Consider the following 19,893-nt stretch of genomic DNA (forward strand, 5'->3'; position numbering starts at 1 on the left):
GCACACAAGAGTCCAAACGAGCAGTCGTGCGCGCTGCATGTTTGGTTATTTCCACACGGAAATACCGCGGTTCATTCTTATGGCTCACGCAGTTCGAGTGCGAAAGACACGCAGCACCACTATCGGAGAAAAAACAAAATGATGCATCGGCCGGGAATCGAACCCGGGCCGCCCGCGTGGCAGGCGAGCATTCTACCACTGAACCACCGATGCTCAGCTTCCTGGTGCTTTCCGTGGCAGACGTCTGCGGGGAAAGTGGGACTGCCGTCCAGCGCCGTCGCATCCTCTCGAGAGAATGCTACAGACGCTGAATCCTGCACTGCACTGCTGCTTAAAAATGACGCCCGAACGCGATCGCCTAAGTACTCTTGTGGCGCACGCACGCGACGACTCTTGCCAAAGGACGCGAAATGTGCGTAGAGACGCTGTCTGGATGCGCTCGCCTACCACGTAATGCGCCTACAGCTACGACCACCTTGAGCCGCCGCCGACAGGCGGGAAGCAGACACAGCGCGGCGTGCGCGGGCGGAAACCGTGCGGTGGTGGTGTAATGGTCAGCATAGTTGCCTTCCAAGCAGTTGATCCGGGTTCGATTCCCGGCCACCGCAGCCGGCTTTTACTTTTGCGTATGAGTACTTTTGCCACGCGTCCTTCAATTAATGTTTCTTTCCCCATCTTACTCGCTGCAGGCCACCCTATAGCGTGTGCGTCGATTCCCCTTCAGTCTCGACTTGTCTCGACTTTGCTCAGCTGACGCGAGAGCTGACGCTCTCCAATCGGCCTATATAAAAAGGACAAGCACGCAAAACGACTGAGAGAGGTATGGCGAGGCGGGCGGGCACCACATTACTTATGCCTCAAGTAAATACCTGCTGCCTGTTATCATGTATTGTCTGATTTTACATGTTCTGTCAGACAAATTCAGTTTTATTACTAGTAGATTTTTTTTTTCTTTGTTGAAAATATTTCAACACGCTCCTTCATTTCACTGTGGCCGCACGGCGCGACCTGGCATACGGAGAGGCAAAATGTGGCGCCAGTGCCCTTGACCGAATAGCGCTGCAGCTCCGATACCGAAGAGGAAAGAGAAATACGAATTGAAACTATCGGCAGTGGCGTGTGTTCGCAGGCGGTCACCCGCCCAAGCACTGACAACGCCCAGCTTCGCGCAGTAGCGGTGATCGGACGAGAAACTGTGTGTTCACCGTGCTGTGACCAGTGAAGTGTTTTAGCGCGTCCCGACAAGTCGCGTTCTGGTCCCCTATCAGCTCCCACACAATGTGACGATTTCTTTGTCACCATACTTCCCCGCCGAAATCGGCGTTGCCTTTTTGAAAAAGTGAAATCGTAGTGGCCAGTGGGGGGATCGAACCCACGACCTTTGCGTTATTAGCACGACGCTCTAACCAACTGAGCTAACGGGCCTCGGTGCAGACAGTCTTCCATCGCTTCGCGGGAATTGCTCTGCGTATTGCCATGTAACATTTCTATGGTAGCAGTCCAACAGTGGACCAGCGTCTCTTCTCCCTTTATTCCGCTGCTCGTAGTAATTTCATTGCGTGCCCGTTTCTCTCGACTGTCTTCAGCTGACGTTTAAGAACCAGTAGCTATAACGCGAGGAGGACGTAAAACAGCCTTTCCCAGGGTCAAAACTTGTCGTGATTTCTTCCGAAAAAATTCCGTTCCGGTACCGGGAATCGAACCCGGGCCTCCTGGGTGAGAGCCAGGTATCCTAGCCACTAGACCACACCGGACGGGCACATTCTTCTCGGCGTTTACACCCGGTCCACTCGCTTTCCGTGTCGCACTTTCCCTGTTTGCGAGCACCTTTTCGCGCGCCCATGGCGAGGCGCGCATGTCAAAAGTCACAAGCCATTGCTTTATGCCTCGTTGTTACAGGGGTAGGAGGAAAAGCAAAGCTGTAAGTAGTAATATTTATTTACTTATTTCGCAAGTAAAGACCTGCTGCCTGTCATCATACAGCAGGTCATACATTGTGTGACTTTACACGTTATATCGTACGAAATTCAGTTTTATTACTAGTACTTTTTTCCTTGAAAATTTTACATAAGAACTGCAGGTAGTAATGACGGGAAGTAAACATTATCACGCTGAGTCGGTGAAGCCTTGTGGATAACAAAGTACAAAGTGTTTCGCTCCTTCGCAAACCCCAGAGGCGTCAATTTAGCTGTGGACGAAAGTAAATTAAATGCCCCGGGTGAGGATCGAACTCACGACCTTAAGATTATGAGACTTACGCGCTGCCTACTGCGCTACCGAGACAAGTGATCGCCACGTCTTCTGGAATCTCGGTAAGTACCAAATACCACTGGTAGAGAGTCTGCACTTCCTGGCTCATTTTTTTCTGTTGCTACACGTGCATTCCCGGCGCGACAGGCAACTTGCGATGCTAGGCCGACGCCAGTATGTACAATAGCACACAAGAGTCCAAACGAGCAGTCGTGCGCGCTGCATGTTTGGTTATTTCCACACGGAAATACCGCGGTTCATTCTTATGGCTCACGCAGTTCGAGTGCGAAAGACACGCAGCACCACTATCGGAGAAAAAACAAAATGATGCATCGGCCGGGAATCGAACCCGGGCCGCCCGCGTGGCAGGCGAGCATTCTACCACTGAACCACCGATGCTCAGCTTCCTGGTGCTTTCCGTGGCAGACGTCTGCGGGGAAAGTGGGACTGCCGTCCAGCGCCGTCGCATCCTCTCGAGAGAATGCTACAGACGCTGAATCCTGCACTGCACTGCTGCTTAAAAATGACGCCCGAACGCGATCGCCTAAGTACTCTTGTGGCGCACGCACGCGACGACTCTTGCCAAAGGACGCGAAATGTGCGTAGAGACGCTGTCTGGATGCGCTCGCCTACCACGTAATGCGCCTACAGCTACGACCACCTTGAGCCGCCGCCGACAGGCGGGAAGCAGACACAGCGCGGCGTGCGCGGGCGGAAACCGTGCGGTGGTGGTGTAATGGTCAGCATAGTTGCCTTCCAAGCAGTTGATCCGGGTTCGATTCCCGGCCACCGCAGCCGGCTTTTACTTTTGCGTATGAGTACTTTTGCCACGCGTCCTTCAATTAATGTTTCTTTCCCCATCTTACTCGCTGCAGGCCACCCTATAGCGTGTGCGTCGATTCCCCTTCAGTCTCGACTTGTCTCGACTTTGCTCAGCTGACGCGAGAGCTGACGCTCTCCAATCGGCCTATATAAAAAGGACAAGCACGCAAAACGACTGAGAGAGGTATGGCGAGGCGGGCGGGCACCACATTACTTATGCCTCAAGTAAATACCTGCTGCCTGTTATCATGTATTGTCTGATTTTACATGTTCTGTCAGACAAATTCAGTTTTATTACTAGTAGATTTTTTTTTTCTTTGTTGAAAATATTTCAACACGCTCCTTCATTTCACTGTGGCCGCACGGCGCGACCTGGCATACGGAGAGGCAAAATGTGGCGCCAGTGCCCTTGACCGAATAGCGCTGCAGCTCCGATACCGAAGAGGAAAGAGAAATACGAATTGAAACTATCGGCAGTGGCGTGTGTTCGCAGGCGGTCACCCGCCCAAGCACTGACAACGCCCAGCTTCGCGCAGTAGCGGTGATCGGACGAGAAACTGTGTGTTCACCGTGCTGTGACCAGTGAAGTGTTTTAGCGCGTCCCGACAAGTCGCGTTCTGGTCCCCTATCAGCTCCCACACAATGTGACGATTTCTTTGTCACCATACTTCCCCGCCGAAATCGGCGTTGCCTTTTTGAAAAAGTGAAATCGTAGTGGCCAGTGGGGGGATCGAACCCACGACCTTTGCGTTATTAGCACGACGCTCTAACCAACTGAGCTAACGGGCCTCGGTGCAGACAGTCTTCCATCGCTTCGCGGGAATTGCTCTGCGTATTGCCATGTAACATTTCTATGGTAGCAGTCCAACAGTGGACCAGCGTCTCTTCTCCCTTTATTCCGCTGCTCGTAGTAATTTCATTGCGTGCCCGTTTCTCTCGACTGTCTTCAGCTGACGTTTAAGAACCAGTAGCTATAACGCGAGGAGGACGTAAAACAGCCTTTCCCAGGGTCAAAACTTGTCGTGATTTCTTCCGAAAAAATTCCGTTCCGGTACCGGGAATCGAACCCGGGCCTCCTGGGTGAGAGCCAGGTATCCTAGCCACTAGACCACACCGGACGGGCACATTCTTCTCGGCGTTTACACCCGGTCCACTCGCTTTCCGTGTCGCACTTTCCCTGTTTGCGAGCACCTTTTCGCGCGCCCATGGCGAGGCGCGCATGTCAAAAGTCACAAGCCATTGCTTTATGCCTCGTTGTTACAGGGGTAGGAGGAAAAGCAAAGCTGTAAGTAGTAATATTTATTTACTTATTTCGCAAGTAAAGACCTGCTGCCTGTCATCATACAGCAGGTCATACATTGTGTGACTTTACACGTTATATCGTACGAAATTCAGTTTTATTACTAGTACTTTTTTCCTTGAAAATTTTACATAAGAACTGCAGGTAGTAATGACGGGAAGTAAACATTATCACGCTGAGTCGGTGAAGCCTTGTGGATAACAAAGTACAAAGTGTTTCGCTCCTTCGCAAACCCCAGAGGCGTCAATTTAGCTGTGGACGAAAGTAAATTAAATGCCCCGGGTGAGGATCGAACTCACGACCTTAAGATTATGAGACTTACGCGCTGCCTACTGCGCTACCGAGACAAGTGATCGCCACGTCTTCTGGAATCTCGGTAAGTACCAAATACCACTGGTAGAGAGTCTGCACTTCCTGGCTCATTTTTTTCTGTTGCTACACGTGCATTCCCGGCGCGACAGGCAACTTGCGATGCTAGGCCGACGCCAGTATGTACAATAGCACACAAGAGTCCAAACGAGCAGTCGTGCGCGCTGCATGTTTGGTTATTTCCACACGGAAATACCGCGGTTCATTCTTATGGCTCACGCAGTTCGAGTGCGAAAGACACGCAGCACCACTATCGGAGAAAAAACAAAATGATGCATCGGCCGGGAATCGAACCCGGGCCGCCCGCGTGGCAGGCGAGCATTCTACCACTGAACCACCGATGCTCAGCTTCCTGGTGCTTTCCGTGGCAGACGTCTGCGGGGAAAGTGGGACTGCCGTCCAGCGCCGTCGCATCCTCTCGAGAGAATGCTACAGACGCTGAATCCTGCACTGCACTGCTGCTTAAAAATGACGCCCGAACGCGATCGCCTAAGTACTCTTGTGGCGCACGCACGCGACGACTCTTGCCAAAGGACGCGAAATGTGCGTAGAGACGCTGTCTGGATGCGCTCGCCTACCACGTAATGCGCCTACAGCTACGACCACCTTGAGCCGCCGCCGACAGGCGGGAAGCAGACACAGCGCGGCGTGCGCGGACGGAAACCGTGCGGTGGTGGTGTAATGGTCAGCATAGTTGCCTTCCAAGCAGTTGATCCGGGTTCGATTCCCGGCCACCGCAGCCGGCTTTTACTTTTGCGTATGAGTACTTTTGCCACGCGTCCTTCAATTAATGTTTCTTTCCCCATCTTACTCGCTGCAGGCCACCCTATAGCGTGTGCGTCGATTCCCCTTCAGTCTCGACTTGTCTCGACTTTGCTCAGCTGACGCGAGAGCTGACGCTCTCCAATCGGCCTATATAAAAAGGACAAGCACGCAAAACGACTGAGAGAGGTATGGCGAGGCGGGCGGGCACCACATTACTTATGCCTCAAGTAAATACCTGCTGCCTGTTATCATGTATTGTCTGATTTTACATGTTCTGTCAGACAAATTCAGTTTTATTACTAGTAGATTTTTTTTTTCTTTGTTGAAAATATTTCAACACGCTCCTTCATTTCACTGTGGCCGCACGGCGCGACCTGGCATACGGAGAGGCAAAATGTGGCGCCAGTGCCCTTGACCGAATAGCGCTGCAGCTCCGATACCGAAGAGGAAAGAGAAATACGAATTGAAACTATCGGCAGTGGCGTGTGTTCGCAGGCGGTCACCCGCCCAAGCACTGACAACGCCCAGCTTCGCGCAGTAGCGGTGATCGGACGAGAAACTGTGTGTTCACCGTGCTGTGACCAGTGAAGTGTTTTAGCGCGTCCCGACAAGTCGCGTTCTGGTCCCCTATCAGCTCCCACACAATGTGACGATTTCTTTGTCACCATACTTCCCCGCCGAAATCGGCGTTGCCTTTTTGAAAAAGTGAAATCGTAGTGGCCAGTGGGGGGATCGAACCCACGACCTTTGCGTTATTAGCACGACGCTCTAACCAACTGAGCTAACGGGCCTCGGTGCAGACAGTCTTCCATCGCTTCGCGGGAATTGCTCTGCGTATTGCCATGTAACATTTCTATGGTAGCAGTCCAACAGTGGACCAGCGTCTCTTCTCCCTTTATTCCGCTGCTCGTAGTAATTTCATTGCGTGCCCGTTTCTCTCGACTGTCTTCAGCTGACGTTTAAGAACCAGTAGCTATAACGCGAGGAGGACGTAAAACAGCCTTTCCCAGGGTCAAAACTTGTCGTGATTTCTTCCGAAAAAATTCCGTTCCGGTACCGGGAATCGAACCCGGGCCTCCTGGGTGAGAGCCAGGTATCCTAGCCACTAGACCACACCGGACGGGCACATTCTTCTCGGCGTTTACACCCGGTCCACTCGCTTTCCGTGTCGCACTTTCCCTGTTTGCGAGCACCTTTTCGCGCGCCCATGGCGAGGCGCGCATGTCAAAAGTCACAAGCCATTGCTTTATGCCTCGTTGTTACAGGGGTAGGAGGAAAAGCAAAGCTGTAAGTAGTAATATTTATTTACTTATTTCGCAAGTAAAGACCTGCTGCCTGTCATCATACAGCAGGTCATACATTGTGTGACTTTACACGTTATATCGTACGAAATTCAGTTTTATTACTAGTACTTTTTTCCTTGAAAATTTTACATAAGAACTGCAGGTAGTAATGACGGGAAGTAAACATTATCACGCTGAGTCGGTGAAGCCTTGTGGATAACAAAGTACAAAGTGTTTCGCTCCTTCGCAAACCCCAGAGGCGTCAATTTAGCTGTAGACGAAAGTAAATTAAATGCCCCGGGTGAGGATCGAACTCACGACCTTAAGATTATGAGACTTACGCGCTGCCTACTGCGCTACCGAGACAAGTGATCGCCACGTCTTCTGGAATCTCGGTAAGTACCAAATACCACTGGTAGAGAGTCTGCACTTCCTGGCTCATTTTTTTCTGTTGCTACACGTGCATTCCCGGCGCGACAGGCAACTTGCGATGCTAGGCCGACGCCAGTATGTACAATAGCACACAAGAGTCCAAACGAGCAGTCGTGCGCGCTGCATGTTTGGTTATTTCCACACGGAAATACCGCGGTTCATTCTTATGGCTCACGCAGTTCGAGTGCGAAAGACACGCAGCACCACTATCGGAGAAAAAACAAAATGATGCATCGGCCGGGAATCGAACCCGGGCCGCCCGCGTGGCAGGCGAGCATTCTACCACTGAACCACCGATGCTCAGCTTCCTGGTGCTTTCCGTGGCAGACGTCTGCGGGGAAAGTGGGACTGCCGTCCAGCGCCGTCGCATCCTCTCGAGAGAATGCTACAGACGCTGAATCCTGCACTGCACTGCTGCTTAAAAATGACGCCCGAACGCGATCGCCTAAGTACTCTTGTGGCGCACGCACGCGACGACTCTTGCCAAAGGACGCGAAATGTGCGTAGAGACGCTGTCTGGATGCGCTCGCCTACCACGTAATGCGCCTACAGCTACGACCACCTTGAGCCGCCGCCGACAGGCGGGAAGCAGACACAGCGCGGCGTGCGCGGGCGGAAACCGTGCGGTGGTGGTGTAATGGTCAGCATAGTTGCCTTCCAAGCAGTTGATCCGGGTTCGATTCCCGGCCACCGCAGCCGGCTTTTACTTTTGCGTATGAGTACTTTTGCCACGCGTCCTTCAATTAATGTTTCTTTCCCCATCTTACTCGCTGCAGGCCACCCTATAGCGTGTGCGTCGATTCCCCTTCAGTCTCGACTTGTCTCGACTTTGCTCAGCTGACGCGAGAGCTGACGCTCTCCAATCGGCCTATATAAAAAGGACAAGCACGCAAAACGACTGAGAGAGGTATGGCGAGGCGGGCGGGCACCACATTACTTATGCCTCAAGTAAATACCTGCTGCCTGTTATCATGTATTGTCTGATTTTACATGTTCTGTCAGACAAATTCAGTTTTATTACTAGTAGATTTTTTTTTTCTTTGTTGAAAATATTTCAACACGCTCCTTCATTTCACTGTGGCCGCACGGCGCGACCTGGCATACGGAGAGGCAAAATGTGGCGCCAGTGCCCTTGACCGAATAGCGCTGCAGCTCCGATACCGAAGAGGAAAGAGAAATACGAATTGAAACTATCGGCAGTGGCGTGTGTTCGCAGGCGGTCACCCGCCCAAGCACTGACAACGCCCAGCTTCGCGCAGTAGCGGTGATCGGACGAGAAACTGTGTGTTCACCGTGCTGTGACCAGTGAAGTGTTTTAGCGCGTCCCGACAAGTCGCGTTCTGGTCCCCTATCAGCTCCCACACAATGTGACGATTTCTTTGTCACCATACTTCCCCGCCGAAATCGGCGTTGCCTTTTTGAAAAAGTGAAATCGTAGTGGCCAGTGGGGGGATCGAACCCACGACCTTTGCGTTATTAGCACGACGCTCTAACCAACTGAGCTAACGGGCCTCGGTGCAGACAGTCTTCCATCGCTTCGCGGGAATTGCTCTGCGTATTGCCATGTAACATTTCTATGGTAGCAGTCCAACAGTGGACCAGCGTCTCTTCTCCCTTTATTCCGCTGCTCGTAGTAATTTCATTGCGTGCCCGTTTCTCTCGACTGTCTTCAGCTGACGTTTAAGAACCAGTAGCTATAACGCGAGGAGGACGTAAAACAGCCTTTCCCAGGGTCAAAACTTGTCGTGATTTCTTCCGAAAAAATTCCGTTCCGGTACCGGGAATCGAACCCGGGCCTCCTGGGTGAGAGCCAGGTATCCTAGCCACTAGACCACACCGGACGGGCACATTCTTCTCGGCGTTTACACCCGGTCCACTCGCTTTCCGTGTCGCACTTTCCCTGTTTGCGAGCACCTTTTCGCGCGCCCATGGCGAGGCGCGCATGTCAAAAGTCACAAGCCATTGCTTTATGCCTCGTTGTTACAGGGGTAGGAGGAAAAGCAAAGCTGTAAGTAGTAATATTTATTTACTTATTTCGCAAGTAAAGACCTGCTGCCTGTCATCATACAGCAGGTCATACATTGTGTGACTTTACACGTTATATCGTACGAAATTCAGTTTTATTACTAGTACTTTTTTCCTTGAAAATTTTACATAAGAACTGCAGGTAGTAATGACGGGAAGTAAACATTATCACGCTGAGTCGGTGAAGCCTTGTGGATAACAAAGTACAAAGTGTTTCGCTCCTTCGCAAACCCCAGAGGCGTCAATTTAGCTGTGGACGAAAGTAAATTAAATGCCCCGGGTGAGGATCGAACTCACGACCTTAAGATTATGAGACTTACGCGCTGCCTACTGCGCTACCGAGACAAGTGATCGCCACGTCTTCTGGAATCTCGGTAAGTACCAAATACCACTGGTAGAGAGTCTGCACTTCCTGGCTCATTTTTTTCTGTTGCTACACGTGCATTCCCGGCGCGACAGGCAACTTGCGATGCTAGGCCGACGCCAGTATGTACAATAGCACACAAGAGTCCAAACGAGCAGTCGTGCGCGCTGCATGTTTGGTTATTTCCACACGGAAATACCGCGGTTCATTCTTATGGCTCACGCAGTTCGAGTGCGAAAGACACGCAGCACCACTATCGGAGAAAAAACAAAATGATGCATCGGCCGGGAATCGAACCCGGGCCGCCCGCGTGGCAGGCGAGCATTCTACCACTGAACCACCGATGCTCAGCTTCCTGGTGCTTTCCGTGGCAGACGTCTGCGGGGAAAGTGGGACTGCCGTCCAGCGCCGTCGCATCCTCTCGAGAGAATGCTACAGACGCTGAATCCTGCACTGCACTGCTGCTTAAAAATGACGCCCGAACGCGATCGCCTAAGTACTCTTGTGGCGCACGCACGCGACGACTCTTGCCAAAGGACGCGAAATGTGCGTAGAGACGCTGTCTGGATGCGCTCGCCTACCACGTAATGCGCCTACAGCTACGACCACCTTGAGCCGCCGCCGACAGGCGGGAAGCAGACACAGCGCGGCGTGCGCGGGCGGAAACCGTGCGGTGGTGGTGTAATGGTCAGCATAGTTGCCTTCCAAGCAGTTGATCCGGGTTCGATTCCCGGCCACCGCAGCCGGCTTTTACTTTTGCGTATGAGTACTTTTGCCACGCGTCCTTCAATTAATGTTTCTTTCCCCATCTTACTCGCTGCAGGCCACCCTATAGCGTGTGCGTCGATTCCCCTTCAGTCTCGACTTGTCTCGACTTTGCTCAGCTGACGCGAGAGCTGACGCTCTCCAATCGGCCTATATAAAAAGGACAAGCACGCAAAACGACTGAGAGAGGTATGGCGAGGCGGGCGGGCACCACATTACTTATGCCTCAAGTAAATACCTGCTGCCTGTTATCATGTATTGTCTGATTTTACATGTTCTGTCAGACAAATTCAGTTTTATTACTAGTAGATTTTTTTTTTCTTTGTTGAAAATATTTCAACACGCTCCTTCATTTCACTGTGGCCGCACGGCGCGACCTGGCATACGGAGAGGCAAAATGTGGCGCCAGTGCCCTTGACCGAATAGCGCTGCAGCTCCGATACCGAAGAGGAAAGAGAAATACGAATTGAAACTATCGGCAGTGGCGTGTGTTCGCAGGCGGTCACCCGCCCAAGCACTGACAACGCCCAGCTTCGCGCAGTAGCGGTGATCGGACGAGAAACTGTGTGTTCACCGTGCTGTGACCAGTGAAGTGTTTTAGCGCGTCCCGACAAGTCGCGTTCTGGTCCCCTATCAGCTCCCACACAATGTGACGATTTCTTTGTCACCATACTTCCCCGCCGAAATCGGCGTTGCCTTTTTGAAAAAGTGAAATCGTAGTGGCCAGTGGGGGGATCGAACCCACGACCTTTGCGTTATTAGCACGACGCTCTAACCAACTGAGCTAACGGGCCTCGGTGCAGACAGTCTTCCATCGCTTCGCGGGAATTGCTCTGCGTATTGCCATGTAACATTTCTATGGTAGCAGTCCAACAGTGGACCAGCGTCTCTTCTCCCTTTATTCCGCTGCTCGTAGTAATTTCATTGCGTGCCCGTTTCTCTCGACTGTCTTCAGCTGACGTTTAAGAACCAGTAGCTATAACGCGAGGAGGACGTAAAACAGCCTTTCCCAGGGTCAAAACTTGTCGTGATTTCTTCCGAAAAAATTCCGTTCCGGTACCGGGAATCGAACCCGGGCCTCCTGGGTGAGAGCCAGGTATCCTAGCCACTAGACCACACCGGACGGGCACATTCTTCTCGGCGTTTACACCCGGTCCACTCGCTTTCCGTGTCGCACTTTCCCTGTTTGCGAGCACCTTTTCGCGCGCCCATGGCGAGGCGCGCATGTCAAAAGTCACAAGCCATTGCTTTATGCCTCGTTGTTACAGGGGTAGGAGGAAAAGCAAAGCTGTAAGTAGTAATATTTATTTACTTATTTCGCAAGTAAAGACCTGCTGCCTGTCATCATACATCAGGTCATACATTGTGTGACTTTACACGTTATATCGTACGAAATTCAGTTTTATTACTAGTACGTTTTTCCTTGAAAATTTTACATAACAACTGCAAGTAGTAATAACGGGAAGTAAACATTATCACGCTGAGTCGGTGAAGCCTTGTGGATAACAAAGTACAAAGTGTTTCGCTCCTTCGCAAACCCCAGAGGCGTCAATTTAGCTGTGGAGGAAAGTAAATTAAATGCCCCGGGTGAGGATCGAACTGACGACCTTAAGATTATGAGACTTACGCGCTGCCTACTGCGCTACCGAGGCAAGTGATCGCCACGCCTTCTGGAATCTCGGTAAGTACCAAATACCAGCGGTAGAGAGTCTGCACTTCCTGGCTCATTTTTTTCTGTTGCTACACGTGCATTCCCGGCGCGACAGGCAACTTGCGATGCTAGGCCGACGCCAGTATGTACAATAGCACACAAGAGTCCAAACGAGCAGTCGTGCGCGCTGCATGTTTGGTTATTTCCACACGGAAATACCGCGGTTCATTCTCATGGCTCACGCAGTTCGAGTGCGAAAGACACGCAGCACCACTATCGGAGAAAAAACAAAATCATGCATCGGCCGGGAATCGAACCCGGGCCGCCCGCGTGGCAGGCGAGCATTCTACCACTGAACCACCGATGCTCGGCTTCCTGGTGTTTTCCGCGGCAGACGTCTGCGGGGAAAGTGGGACTGCCGTCCAGCGCCGTCGCATCCTCTCGAGAGAATGCTACAGACGCTGAATCCTGCACTGCACTGCTGCTTAAAAATGACGCCCGAACGCGATCGCCTAAGTACTCTTGCGGCGCACGCACGCGACGACTCTTGCCAAAGGACGCGAAATGTGCGTAGAGACGCTGTCGGGATGCGCTCGCCTACCCCGTAATGCGCCTACAGCTACGACCACCTTGAGCCGCCGCCGACAGGCGGGAAGCAGACACAGCGCGGCGTGCGCGGACGGAAACCGTGCGGTGGTGGTGTAATGGTCAGCATAGTTGCCTTCCAAGCAGTTGATCCGGGTTCGATTCCCGGCCACCGCAGCCGGCTTTTACTTTTGCGTATGAGTACTTTTGCCACGCGTCCTTCAATTAATGTTTCTTTCCCCATCTTACTCGCTGCAGGCCACCCTATAGCGTGTGCGTCGATTCCCCTTCAGTCTCGACTTGTCTCGACTTTGCTCAGCTGACGCGAGAGCTGACGCTCTCCAATCGGCCTATATAAAAAGGACAAGCACGCAAAACGACTGAGAGAGGTATGGCGAGGCGGGCACCACATTACTTATGCCTCAAGTAAATACCTGCTGCCTGTTATCATGTATTGTCTAATTTTACATGTTCTGTCAGACAAATTCAGTTTCATTACTAGTACATTTCTTTCTTTTTTTTTTTCTTTGTTGAAAATTTTTCAACACGGTCCTTCACTTCACTGTGGCCGCACGGCGCGACTTGGCATACCGAGAGGCAAAATGTGGCGCCAGTGCCCTTGACCGAATAGCGCTGCAGCTCCGAAACCGAAGAGGAAAGAGAAATACGAATTGAAACTATCGGCAGTGCCGTGTGTTCGCAGGCGGTCACCCGCCCAAGCACTGACAACGCCCAGCTTCGCGCAGTAGCGGTGATCGGACGAGAAACTGTGTGTTCACCGTGCTGTGACCAGTGAAGTGTCTTAGCGCGTCCCGACAAGTCGCGTTCTGGTCCCCTATCAGCTCCCACACAATGTGACGATTTCTTTGTCACCATACTTCCCCGCCGAAATCGGCGTTGCCTTTTTGAAAGAGTGAAATCGTAGTGGCCCGTGGGGGGATCGAACCCACGACCTTCGCGTTATTAGCGCGACGCTCTAACCAACGGAGCTAACGGGCCTCGGTGCAGACAGTCTTCCATCGCTTCGCGGGAATTGCTCTGCGTATTGCCATGTAACATTTCTATGGTAGCAGTCCAACAGTGGACCAGCGTCTCTTCTCCCTTTATTCCGCTGCTCGTAGTAATTTCATTGCGTGCCCGTTTCTCTCGACTGTTTTCAGCTGACGTTTATGAACCAGTAGCTATAATGCGAGGAGGACGTGAAACAGCCTTTCGCTTGTCGTGATTTTTTCCGAAAAAATTCCGTTCCGGTACCGGGAATCGAACCCGGGCCTCCTGGGTGAGAGCCAGGTATCCTAGCCACTAGACCACACCGGACGTGCACATCGTTCTCGGGGTTTACACCCGGTCCACTCGCTTTCCGTGTCGCACTTTCCCTGTTTGCGAGCACCTTTTCGCGCGCCCATGGCGAGGCGCGCATGTCAAAAGTCACAATCCATTGCTTTATGCCTCGTTGTTACAGGGGTAGGAGGAAAAGCAAAGCTGTAAGTAGTAATATTTATTTACTTATTTCGCAAGTAAAGACCTGCTGCCTGTCATCATACATCAGGTCATACATTGTGTGACTTTACACGTTATATCGTACGAAATTCAGTTTTATTACTAGTACGTTTTTCCTTGAAAATTTTACATAACAACTGCAAGTAGTAATAACGGGAAGTAAACATTATCACGCTGAGTCGGTGAAGCCTTGTGGATAACAAAGTACAAAGTGTTTCGCTCCTTCGCAAACCCCAGAGGCGTCAATTTAGCTGTGGAGGAAAGTAAATTAAATGCCCCGGGTGAGGATCGAACTCACGACCTTAAGATTATGAGACTTACGCGCTGCCTACTGCGCTACCGAGGCAGGTGATCGCCACGCCTTCTGGAATCTCGGTAAGTACCAAATACCAGCGGTAGAGAGTCTGCACTTCCTGGCTCATTTTTTTCTGTTGCTACACGTGCATTCCCGGCGCGACAGGCAACTTGCGATGCTAGGCCGACGCCAGTATGTACAATAGCACACAAGAGTCCAAACGAGCAGTCGTGCGCGCTGCATGTTTGGTTATTTCCACACGGAAATACCGCGGTTCATTCTCATGGCTCACGCAGTTCGAGTGCGAAACACACGCAGCACCACTATCGGAGAAAAAACAAAATCATGCATCGGCCGGGAATCGAACCCGGGCCGCCCGCGTGGCAGGCGAGCATTCTACCACTGAACCACCGATGCTCGGCTTCCTGGTGTTTTCCGCGGCAGACGTCTGCGGGGAAAGTGGGACTGCCGTCCAGCGCCGTCGCATCCTCTCGAGAGAATGCTACAGACGCTGAATCCTGCACTGCACTGCTGCTTAAAAATGACGCCCGAACGCGATCGCCTAAGTACTCTTGCGGCGCACGCACGCGACGACTCTTGCCAAAGGACGCGAAATGTGCGTAGAGACGCTGTCGGGATGCGCTCGCCTACCCCGTAATGCGCCTACAGCTACGACCACCTTGAGCCGCCGCCGACAGGCGGGAAGCAGACACAGCGCGGCGAGCGCGGACGGAAACCGTGCGGTGGTGGTGTAATGGTCAGCATAGTTGCCTTCCAAGCAGTTGATCCGGGTTCGATTCCCGGCCACCGCAGCCGGCTTTTACTTTTGCGTATGAGTACTTTTGCCACGCGTCCTTCAATTAATGTTTCTTTCCCCATCTTACTCGCTGCAGGCTACCCTATAGCGTGTGCGTCGATTCTCCTTGAGTCTCGACTTGTCTCGACTTTGCTCAGCTGACGCGAGAGCTGACGCTCTCCAATCGGCCTATATAAAAAGGACAAGCACGCAAAACGACTGAGAGAGGTATGGCGAGGCGGGCACCACATTACTTATGCCTCAAGTAAATACCTGCTGCCTGTTATCATGTATTGTCTAATTTTACATGTTCTGTCAGACAAATTCAGTTTCATTACTAGTACATTTCTTTCTTTTTTTTTTTCTTTGTTGAAAATTTTTCAACACGGTCCTTCACTTCACTGTGGCCGCACGGCGCGACTTGGCATACCGAGAGGCAAAATGTGGCGCCAGTGCCCTTGACCGAATAGCGCTGCAGCTCCGAAACCGAAGAGGAAAGAGAAATACGAATTGAAACTATCGGCAGTGCCGTGTGTTCGCAGGCGGTCACCCGCCCAAGCACTGACAACGCCCAGCTTCGCGCAGTAGCGGTGATCGGACGAGAAACTGTGTGTTCACCGTGCTGTGACCAGTGAAGTGTCTTAGCGCGTCCCGACAAGTCGCGTTCTGGTCCCCTATCAGCTCCCACACAATGTGACGATTTCTTTGTCACCATACTTCCCCGCCGAAATCGGCGTTGCCTTTTTGAAAGAGTGAAATCGTAGTGGCCCGTGGGGGGATCGAACCCACGACCTTCGCGTTATTAGCGCGACGCTCTAACCAACGGAGCTAACGGGCCTCGGTGCAGACAGTCTTCCATCACTTCGCGGGAATTGCTCTGCGTATTGCCATGTAACATTTCTATGGTAGCAGTCCAACAGTGGACCAGCGTCTCTTCTCCCTTTATTCCGCTGCTCGTAGTAATTTCATTGCGTGCCCGTTTCTCTCGACTGTTTTCAGCTGACGTTTATGAACCAGTAGCTATAATGCGAGGAGGACGTGAAACAGCCTTTCGCTTGTCGTGATTTTTTCCGAAAAAATTCCGTTCCGGTACCGGGAATCGAACCCGGGCCTCCTGGGTGAGAGCCAGGTATCCTAGCCACTAGACCACACCGGACGTGCACATCGTTCTCGGGGTTTACACCCGGTCCACTCGCTTTCCGTGTCGCACTTTCCCTGTTTGCGAGCACCTTTTCGCGCGCCCATGGCGAGGCGCGCATGTCAAAAGTCACAATCCATTGCTTTATGCCTCGTTGTTACAGGGGTAGGAGGAAAAGCAAAGCTGTAAGTAGTAATATTTATTTACTTATTTCGCAAGTAAAGACCTGCTGCCTGTCATCATACATCAGGTCATACATTGTGTGACTTTACACGTTATATCGTACGAAATTCAGTTTTATTACTAGTACGTTTTTCCTTGAAAATTTTACATAACAACTGCAAGTAGTAATAACGGGAAGTAAACATTATCACGCTGAGTCGGTGAAGCCTTGTGGATAACAAAGTACAAAGTGTTTCGCTCCTTCGCAAACCCCAGAGGCGTCAATTTAGCTGTGGAGGAAAGTAAATTAAATGCCCCGGGTGAGGATCGAACTCACGACCTTAAGATTATGAGACTTACGCGCTGCCTACTGCGCTACCGAGGCAGGTGATCGCCACGCCTTCTGGAATCTCGGTAAGTACCAAATACCAGCGGTAGAGAGTCTGCACTTCCTGGCTCATTTTTTTCTGTTGCTACACGTGCATTCCCGGCGCGACAGGCAACTTGCGATGCTAGGCCGACGCCAGTATGTACAATAGCACACAAGAGTCCAAACGAGCAGTCGTGCGCGCTGCATGTTTGGTTATTTCCACACGGAAATACCGCGGTTCATTCTCATGGCTCACGCAGTTCGAGTGCGAAACACACGCAGCACCACTATCGGAGAAAAAACAAAATCATGCATCGGCCGGGAATCGAACCCGGGCCGCCCGCGTGGCAGGCGAGCATTCTACCACTGAACCACCGATGCTCGGCTTCCTGGTGTTTTCCGCGGCAGACGTCTGCGGGGAAAGTGGGACTGCCGTCCAGCGCCGTCGCATCCTCTCGAGAGAATGCTACAGACGCTGAATCCTGCACTGCACTGCTGCTTAAAAATGACGCCCGAACGCGATCGCCTAAGTACTCTTGCGGCGCACGCACGCGACGACTCTTGCCAAAGGACGCGAAATGTGCGTAGAGACGCTGTCTGGATGCGCTCGCCTACCCCGTAATGCGCCTACAGCTACGACCACCTTGAGCCGCCGCCGACAGGCGGGAAGCAGACACAGCGCGGCGTGCGCGGACGGAAACCGTGCGGTGGTGGTGTAATGGTCAGCATAGTTGCCTTCCAAGCAGTTGATCCGGGTTCGATTCCCGGCCACCGCAGCCGGCTTTTACTTTTGCGTATGAGTACTTTTGCCACGCGTCCTTCAATTAATGTTTCTCTCCCATCTTACTCGCTGCAGGCCACCCTATAGCGTGTGCGTCGATTCACCTCGAGTCTCGACTTGTCTCGACTTTGCTCAGCTGACGCGAGAGCTGACGCTCTCCAGTCGGCCTATATCAACACGACAAGCACGAGAAACGACTGAGAGAGGCAAGGAGAGGCGAGGCGGTGGACACACAGCACGCCGCTTCATTACACGGTGGCGTCTCCCTGACTGAATCGGGCTGCAGCTGCGAAAAGAAAGGAGAAAGAAAAATAGGAAGCAAAATTGCCAACAGTACCCTGTGTTCCCATGAGGTCCCCCGCCCAAGCACTGACAAGGGCCAAAGTTGTTACACGTCGGCAATCGGACATTTTCTTTCATTTTCTCTTTGCCGTATGAGAACCAGCGTATTCAACATACTGTGGCCATTGCCGAGCGAATGCTGTAGCGCTTGCCGACAAGTCGGGTTCGGATCCTCTGTCAACGTCGACGCAGGGCGATGATCTTTTGGTCATTACACTCGCCAGCTGAAATCGGCGCTGCCTTTTCGTAGTAGTAAAAGCGTACTGGCCCGTTGGGGGATCGAACCCACGACCTTCGCGTTATTAGCACGACGCTCTAACCAACTGAGCTAACGGGCCTCGGCAGATGCAGTAGCTCAGCCCTACGCTGGAAACCGCTGGCATGAAGCCATACACCATTTCTATGGTCGTCGTGTGTCTGCTTCCCTAGTCTATATTCTGCTGACGGTCACGAAACAGTAGCTATATTGCGAGCAGGACGGGAAACGGCCGCTCAAACAGCTCAAACTTGTCACGATTCGTGTGGAAAAAATTCCGTTCCGGTACCGGGAATCGAACCCGGGCCTCCTGGGTGAAAGCCAGGTATCCTAGCCACTAGACCACACCGGATTTGGGCGTTCGGTCGACGGATCGGATGGTCTCTCGCACATTTCGTGCCGAGTCCCGCGTCGGCACCCTTCTCTCTTTGCGAGCGTCTTTGCGCATACTGACTGGCAAGGCGCGCACCTCAAAAGTCTCAGAGCAATGCTTTTGGCTTCTTGCTCTACTGGGAGAAGAGGAAAAGGAAAGCTGTAAGTATCGATAACAGGAAGTAAACATTTTCTCGCTGAAGCGTTGAAACGTTGTGGATAACAAACAAGAAATAACGTCGAGCCCTAGCGACAGCACCACCGTGAGTCACAGAAAATTAAATGCCCCAGGTGAGGATCGAACTCACGACCTCAAAATTATAAGACTTACGCTCTGCCTACTGTGCTACCGAGGCACGGTGCGCACCGCTGGTCCTCGAAACTGGGTAAGCAGTGTACCCAATGTTAGACGCAGAGATACATTACTTCGTGGTTAACGCGTTCTGTTGCTACACGTGCATTGCCGGCCCAGTTGATTGCGGTGTTGCTGCAGCTTTTGCAACCATAGGCAGCACCCCCCGTCGTTCAAGTTCAATGCCTCGGAGGCACCTGGACACAGCAACTTGTGAGGCCAGGCGGACCCCAGTCCGAAGAACATGACGCGAGCGTCCGAGTGGGGAACCGCGCGTGCTGCGTTCTCGGTTCTTCTCAAGGGAATCCCGCTATACATTCTTGTGGATCGTGCATCTCAAGCGCGCAAGCCACACGGCGCCGCGGGAAAAGCAAAATGATGCATCGGCCGGGAATCGAACCCGGGCCGCCCGCGTGGCAGGCGAGCATTCTACCACTGAACCACCGATGCTCAGCTTCCTGGAGCTTTGCGCGGCAGACGTCTGAGGGGAAAGTGCGACTGCCGTCCAGCGCCGTCGCATCCTCTCGAGAGAATGCTACAGACGCTGAATCCTGCACTGCACTGCTTAAAAATGACGCCCGAACGCGATCGCCTAAGTACTCTTGCGGCGCACGCACGCGACGACTCTTGCCAAAGGACGCGAAATGTGCGTAGAGACGCTGTCTGGATGCGCTCGCCTACCCCGTAATGCGCCTACAGCTACGACCACCTTGAGCCGCCGCCGACAGGCGGGAAGCAGACACAGCGCGGCGTGCGCGGACGGAAACCGTGCGGTGGTGGTGTAATGGTCAGCATAGTTGCCTTCCAAGCAGTTGATCCGGGTTCGATTCCCGGCCACCGCAGCCGGCTTTTACTTTTGCGTATGAGTACTTTTGCCACGCGTCCTTCAATTAATGTTTCTCTCCCATCTTACTCGCT

At 52.4% G+C, this 19,893-nt stretch overlaps 42 non-coding genes across 42 annotated transcripts; 9 read left to right on the plus strand and 33 right to left on the minus strand.

Annotated features, from left to right (window-relative positions):
- Positions 1-142: 142 nt before the first annotated feature.
- On the minus strand, positions 143-213 carry Trnag-gcc (transfer RNA glycine (anticodon GCC)). The gene has a single exon. It is a non-coding gene; the product is annotated as a tRNA-Gly (tRNA).
- Positions 214-536: 323 nt separating this feature from the next.
- Positions 537-608, plus strand: Trnag-ucc (transfer RNA glycine (anticodon UCC)). Its single transcript has one exon. It is a non-coding gene; the product is annotated as a tRNA-Gly (tRNA).
- A 743-nt stretch (positions 609-1,351) lies between these two features.
- Trnai-aau (transfer RNA isoleucine (anticodon AAU)) lies at positions 1,352-1,425 on the minus strand. Its single transcript has one exon. It is a non-coding gene; the product is annotated as a tRNA-Ile (tRNA).
- Positions 1,426-1,682: 257 nt separating this feature from the next.
- On the minus strand, positions 1,683-1,754 carry Trnae-cuc (transfer RNA glutamic acid (anticodon CUC)). Its single transcript has one exon. It is a non-coding gene; the product is annotated as a tRNA-Glu (tRNA).
- Positions 1,755-2,210: 456 nt separating this feature from the next.
- On the minus strand, positions 2,211-2,283 carry Trnam-cau (transfer RNA methionine (anticodon CAU)). The gene has a single exon. It is a non-coding gene; the product is annotated as a tRNA-Met (tRNA).
- Positions 2,284-2,578: 295 nt separating this feature from the next.
- Trnag-gcc (transfer RNA glycine (anticodon GCC)) lies at positions 2,579-2,649 on the minus strand. The gene has a single exon. It is a non-coding gene; the product is annotated as a tRNA-Gly (tRNA).
- Positions 2,650-2,972: 323 nt separating this feature from the next.
- Positions 2,973-3,044, plus strand: Trnag-ucc (transfer RNA glycine (anticodon UCC)). The gene has a single exon. It is a non-coding gene; the product is annotated as a tRNA-Gly (tRNA).
- Positions 3,045-3,787: 743 nt separating this feature from the next.
- Trnai-aau (transfer RNA isoleucine (anticodon AAU)) lies at positions 3,788-3,861 on the minus strand. The gene has a single exon. It is a non-coding gene; the product is annotated as a tRNA-Ile (tRNA).
- A 257-nt stretch (positions 3,862-4,118) lies between these two features.
- Trnae-cuc (transfer RNA glutamic acid (anticodon CUC)) lies at positions 4,119-4,190 on the minus strand. The gene has a single exon. It is a non-coding gene; the product is annotated as a tRNA-Glu (tRNA).
- A 456-nt stretch (positions 4,191-4,646) lies between these two features.
- On the minus strand, positions 4,647-4,719 carry Trnam-cau (transfer RNA methionine (anticodon CAU)). Its single transcript has one exon. It is a non-coding gene; the product is annotated as a tRNA-Met (tRNA).
- A 295-nt stretch (positions 4,720-5,014) lies between these two features.
- On the minus strand, positions 5,015-5,085 carry Trnag-gcc (transfer RNA glycine (anticodon GCC)). Its single transcript has one exon. It is a non-coding gene; the product is annotated as a tRNA-Gly (tRNA).
- Positions 5,086-5,408: 323 nt separating this feature from the next.
- Positions 5,409-5,480, plus strand: Trnag-ucc (transfer RNA glycine (anticodon UCC)). Its single transcript has one exon. It is a non-coding gene; the product is annotated as a tRNA-Gly (tRNA).
- Positions 5,481-6,223: 743 nt separating this feature from the next.
- On the minus strand, positions 6,224-6,297 carry Trnai-aau (transfer RNA isoleucine (anticodon AAU)). The gene has a single exon. It is a non-coding gene; the product is annotated as a tRNA-Ile (tRNA).
- Positions 6,298-6,554: 257 nt separating this feature from the next.
- Positions 6,555-6,626, minus strand: Trnae-cuc (transfer RNA glutamic acid (anticodon CUC)). The gene has a single exon. It is a non-coding gene; the product is annotated as a tRNA-Glu (tRNA).
- Positions 6,627-7,082: 456 nt separating this feature from the next.
- On the minus strand, positions 7,083-7,155 carry Trnam-cau (transfer RNA methionine (anticodon CAU)). The gene has a single exon. It is a non-coding gene; the product is annotated as a tRNA-Met (tRNA).
- Positions 7,156-7,450: 295 nt separating this feature from the next.
- On the minus strand, positions 7,451-7,521 carry Trnag-gcc (transfer RNA glycine (anticodon GCC)). The gene has a single exon. It is a non-coding gene; the product is annotated as a tRNA-Gly (tRNA).
- Positions 7,522-7,844: 323 nt separating this feature from the next.
- On the plus strand, positions 7,845-7,916 carry Trnag-ucc (transfer RNA glycine (anticodon UCC)). The gene has a single exon. It is a non-coding gene; the product is annotated as a tRNA-Gly (tRNA).
- Positions 7,917-8,659: 743 nt separating this feature from the next.
- Trnai-aau (transfer RNA isoleucine (anticodon AAU)) lies at positions 8,660-8,733 on the minus strand. Its single transcript has one exon. It is a non-coding gene; the product is annotated as a tRNA-Ile (tRNA).
- Positions 8,734-8,990: 257 nt separating this feature from the next.
- Positions 8,991-9,062, minus strand: Trnae-cuc (transfer RNA glutamic acid (anticodon CUC)). The gene has a single exon. It is a non-coding gene; the product is annotated as a tRNA-Glu (tRNA).
- Positions 9,063-9,518: 456 nt separating this feature from the next.
- On the minus strand, positions 9,519-9,591 carry Trnam-cau (transfer RNA methionine (anticodon CAU)). Its single transcript has one exon. It is a non-coding gene; the product is annotated as a tRNA-Met (tRNA).
- A 295-nt stretch (positions 9,592-9,886) lies between these two features.
- Positions 9,887-9,957, minus strand: Trnag-gcc (transfer RNA glycine (anticodon GCC)). The gene has a single exon. It is a non-coding gene; the product is annotated as a tRNA-Gly (tRNA).
- A 323-nt stretch (positions 9,958-10,280) lies between these two features.
- On the plus strand, positions 10,281-10,352 carry Trnag-ucc (transfer RNA glycine (anticodon UCC)). The gene has a single exon. It is a non-coding gene; the product is annotated as a tRNA-Gly (tRNA).
- Positions 10,353-11,095: 743 nt separating this feature from the next.
- Trnai-aau (transfer RNA isoleucine (anticodon AAU)) lies at positions 11,096-11,169 on the minus strand. The gene has a single exon. It is a non-coding gene; the product is annotated as a tRNA-Ile (tRNA).
- A 257-nt stretch (positions 11,170-11,426) lies between these two features.
- Trnae-cuc (transfer RNA glutamic acid (anticodon CUC)) lies at positions 11,427-11,498 on the minus strand. Its single transcript has one exon. It is a non-coding gene; the product is annotated as a tRNA-Glu (tRNA).
- A 456-nt stretch (positions 11,499-11,954) lies between these two features.
- Positions 11,955-12,027, minus strand: Trnam-cau (transfer RNA methionine (anticodon CAU)). The gene has a single exon. It is a non-coding gene; the product is annotated as a tRNA-Met (tRNA).
- Positions 12,028-12,322: 295 nt separating this feature from the next.
- On the minus strand, positions 12,323-12,393 carry Trnag-gcc (transfer RNA glycine (anticodon GCC)). The gene has a single exon. It is a non-coding gene; the product is annotated as a tRNA-Gly (tRNA).
- A 323-nt stretch (positions 12,394-12,716) lies between these two features.
- Trnag-ucc (transfer RNA glycine (anticodon UCC)) lies at positions 12,717-12,788 on the plus strand. Its single transcript has one exon. It is a non-coding gene; the product is annotated as a tRNA-Gly (tRNA).
- A 748-nt stretch (positions 12,789-13,536) lies between these two features.
- Trnai-aau (transfer RNA isoleucine (anticodon AAU)) lies at positions 13,537-13,610 on the minus strand. The gene has a single exon. It is a non-coding gene; the product is annotated as a tRNA-Ile (tRNA).
- A 246-nt stretch (positions 13,611-13,856) lies between these two features.
- On the minus strand, positions 13,857-13,928 carry Trnae-cuc (transfer RNA glutamic acid (anticodon CUC)). The gene has a single exon. It is a non-coding gene; the product is annotated as a tRNA-Glu (tRNA).
- A 456-nt stretch (positions 13,929-14,384) lies between these two features.
- Positions 14,385-14,457, minus strand: Trnam-cau (transfer RNA methionine (anticodon CAU)). The gene has a single exon. It is a non-coding gene; the product is annotated as a tRNA-Met (tRNA).
- Positions 14,458-14,752: 295 nt separating this feature from the next.
- Positions 14,753-14,823, minus strand: Trnag-gcc (transfer RNA glycine (anticodon GCC)). The gene has a single exon. It is a non-coding gene; the product is annotated as a tRNA-Gly (tRNA).
- Positions 14,824-15,146: 323 nt separating this feature from the next.
- On the plus strand, positions 15,147-15,218 carry Trnag-ucc (transfer RNA glycine (anticodon UCC)). Its single transcript has one exon. It is a non-coding gene; the product is annotated as a tRNA-Gly (tRNA).
- A 748-nt stretch (positions 15,219-15,966) lies between these two features.
- On the minus strand, positions 15,967-16,040 carry Trnai-aau (transfer RNA isoleucine (anticodon AAU)). The gene has a single exon. It is a non-coding gene; the product is annotated as a tRNA-Ile (tRNA).
- A 246-nt stretch (positions 16,041-16,286) lies between these two features.
- Positions 16,287-16,358, minus strand: Trnae-cuc (transfer RNA glutamic acid (anticodon CUC)). The gene has a single exon. It is a non-coding gene; the product is annotated as a tRNA-Glu (tRNA).
- A 456-nt stretch (positions 16,359-16,814) lies between these two features.
- On the minus strand, positions 16,815-16,887 carry Trnam-cau (transfer RNA methionine (anticodon CAU)). The gene has a single exon. It is a non-coding gene; the product is annotated as a tRNA-Met (tRNA).
- A 295-nt stretch (positions 16,888-17,182) lies between these two features.
- Positions 17,183-17,253, minus strand: Trnag-gcc (transfer RNA glycine (anticodon GCC)). Its single transcript has one exon. It is a non-coding gene; the product is annotated as a tRNA-Gly (tRNA).
- A 323-nt stretch (positions 17,254-17,576) lies between these two features.
- On the plus strand, positions 17,577-17,648 carry Trnag-ucc (transfer RNA glycine (anticodon UCC)). Its single transcript has one exon. It is a non-coding gene; the product is annotated as a tRNA-Gly (tRNA).
- Positions 17,649-18,259: 611 nt separating this feature from the next.
- Trnai-aau (transfer RNA isoleucine (anticodon AAU)) lies at positions 18,260-18,333 on the minus strand. Its single transcript has one exon. It is a non-coding gene; the product is annotated as a tRNA-Ile (tRNA).
- Positions 18,334-18,531: 198 nt separating this feature from the next.
- On the minus strand, positions 18,532-18,603 carry Trnae-uuc (transfer RNA glutamic acid (anticodon UUC)). The gene has a single exon. It is a non-coding gene; the product is annotated as a tRNA-Glu (tRNA).
- A 303-nt stretch (positions 18,604-18,906) lies between these two features.
- Trnai-uau (transfer RNA isoleucine (anticodon UAU)) lies at positions 18,907-18,979 on the minus strand. The gene has a single exon. It is a non-coding gene; the product is annotated as a tRNA-Ile (tRNA).
- Positions 18,980-19,354: 375 nt separating this feature from the next.
- Trnag-gcc (transfer RNA glycine (anticodon GCC)) lies at positions 19,355-19,425 on the minus strand. The gene has a single exon. It is a non-coding gene; the product is annotated as a tRNA-Gly (tRNA).
- Positions 19,426-19,745: 320 nt separating this feature from the next.
- Positions 19,746-19,817, plus strand: Trnag-ucc (transfer RNA glycine (anticodon UCC)). Its single transcript has one exon. It is a non-coding gene; the product is annotated as a tRNA-Gly (tRNA).
- Positions 19,818-19,893: the final 76 nt, after the last annotated feature.

This window comes from Schistocerca cancellata, unplaced genomic scaffold, assembly GCF_023864275.1.
Source record: "Schistocerca cancellata isolate TAMUIC-IGC-003103 unplaced genomic scaffold, iqSchCanc2.1 HiC_scaffold_1082, whole genome shotgun sequence".
NCBI lineage: Eukaryota > Metazoa > Arthropoda > Insecta > Orthoptera > Acrididae > Schistocerca > Schistocerca cancellata.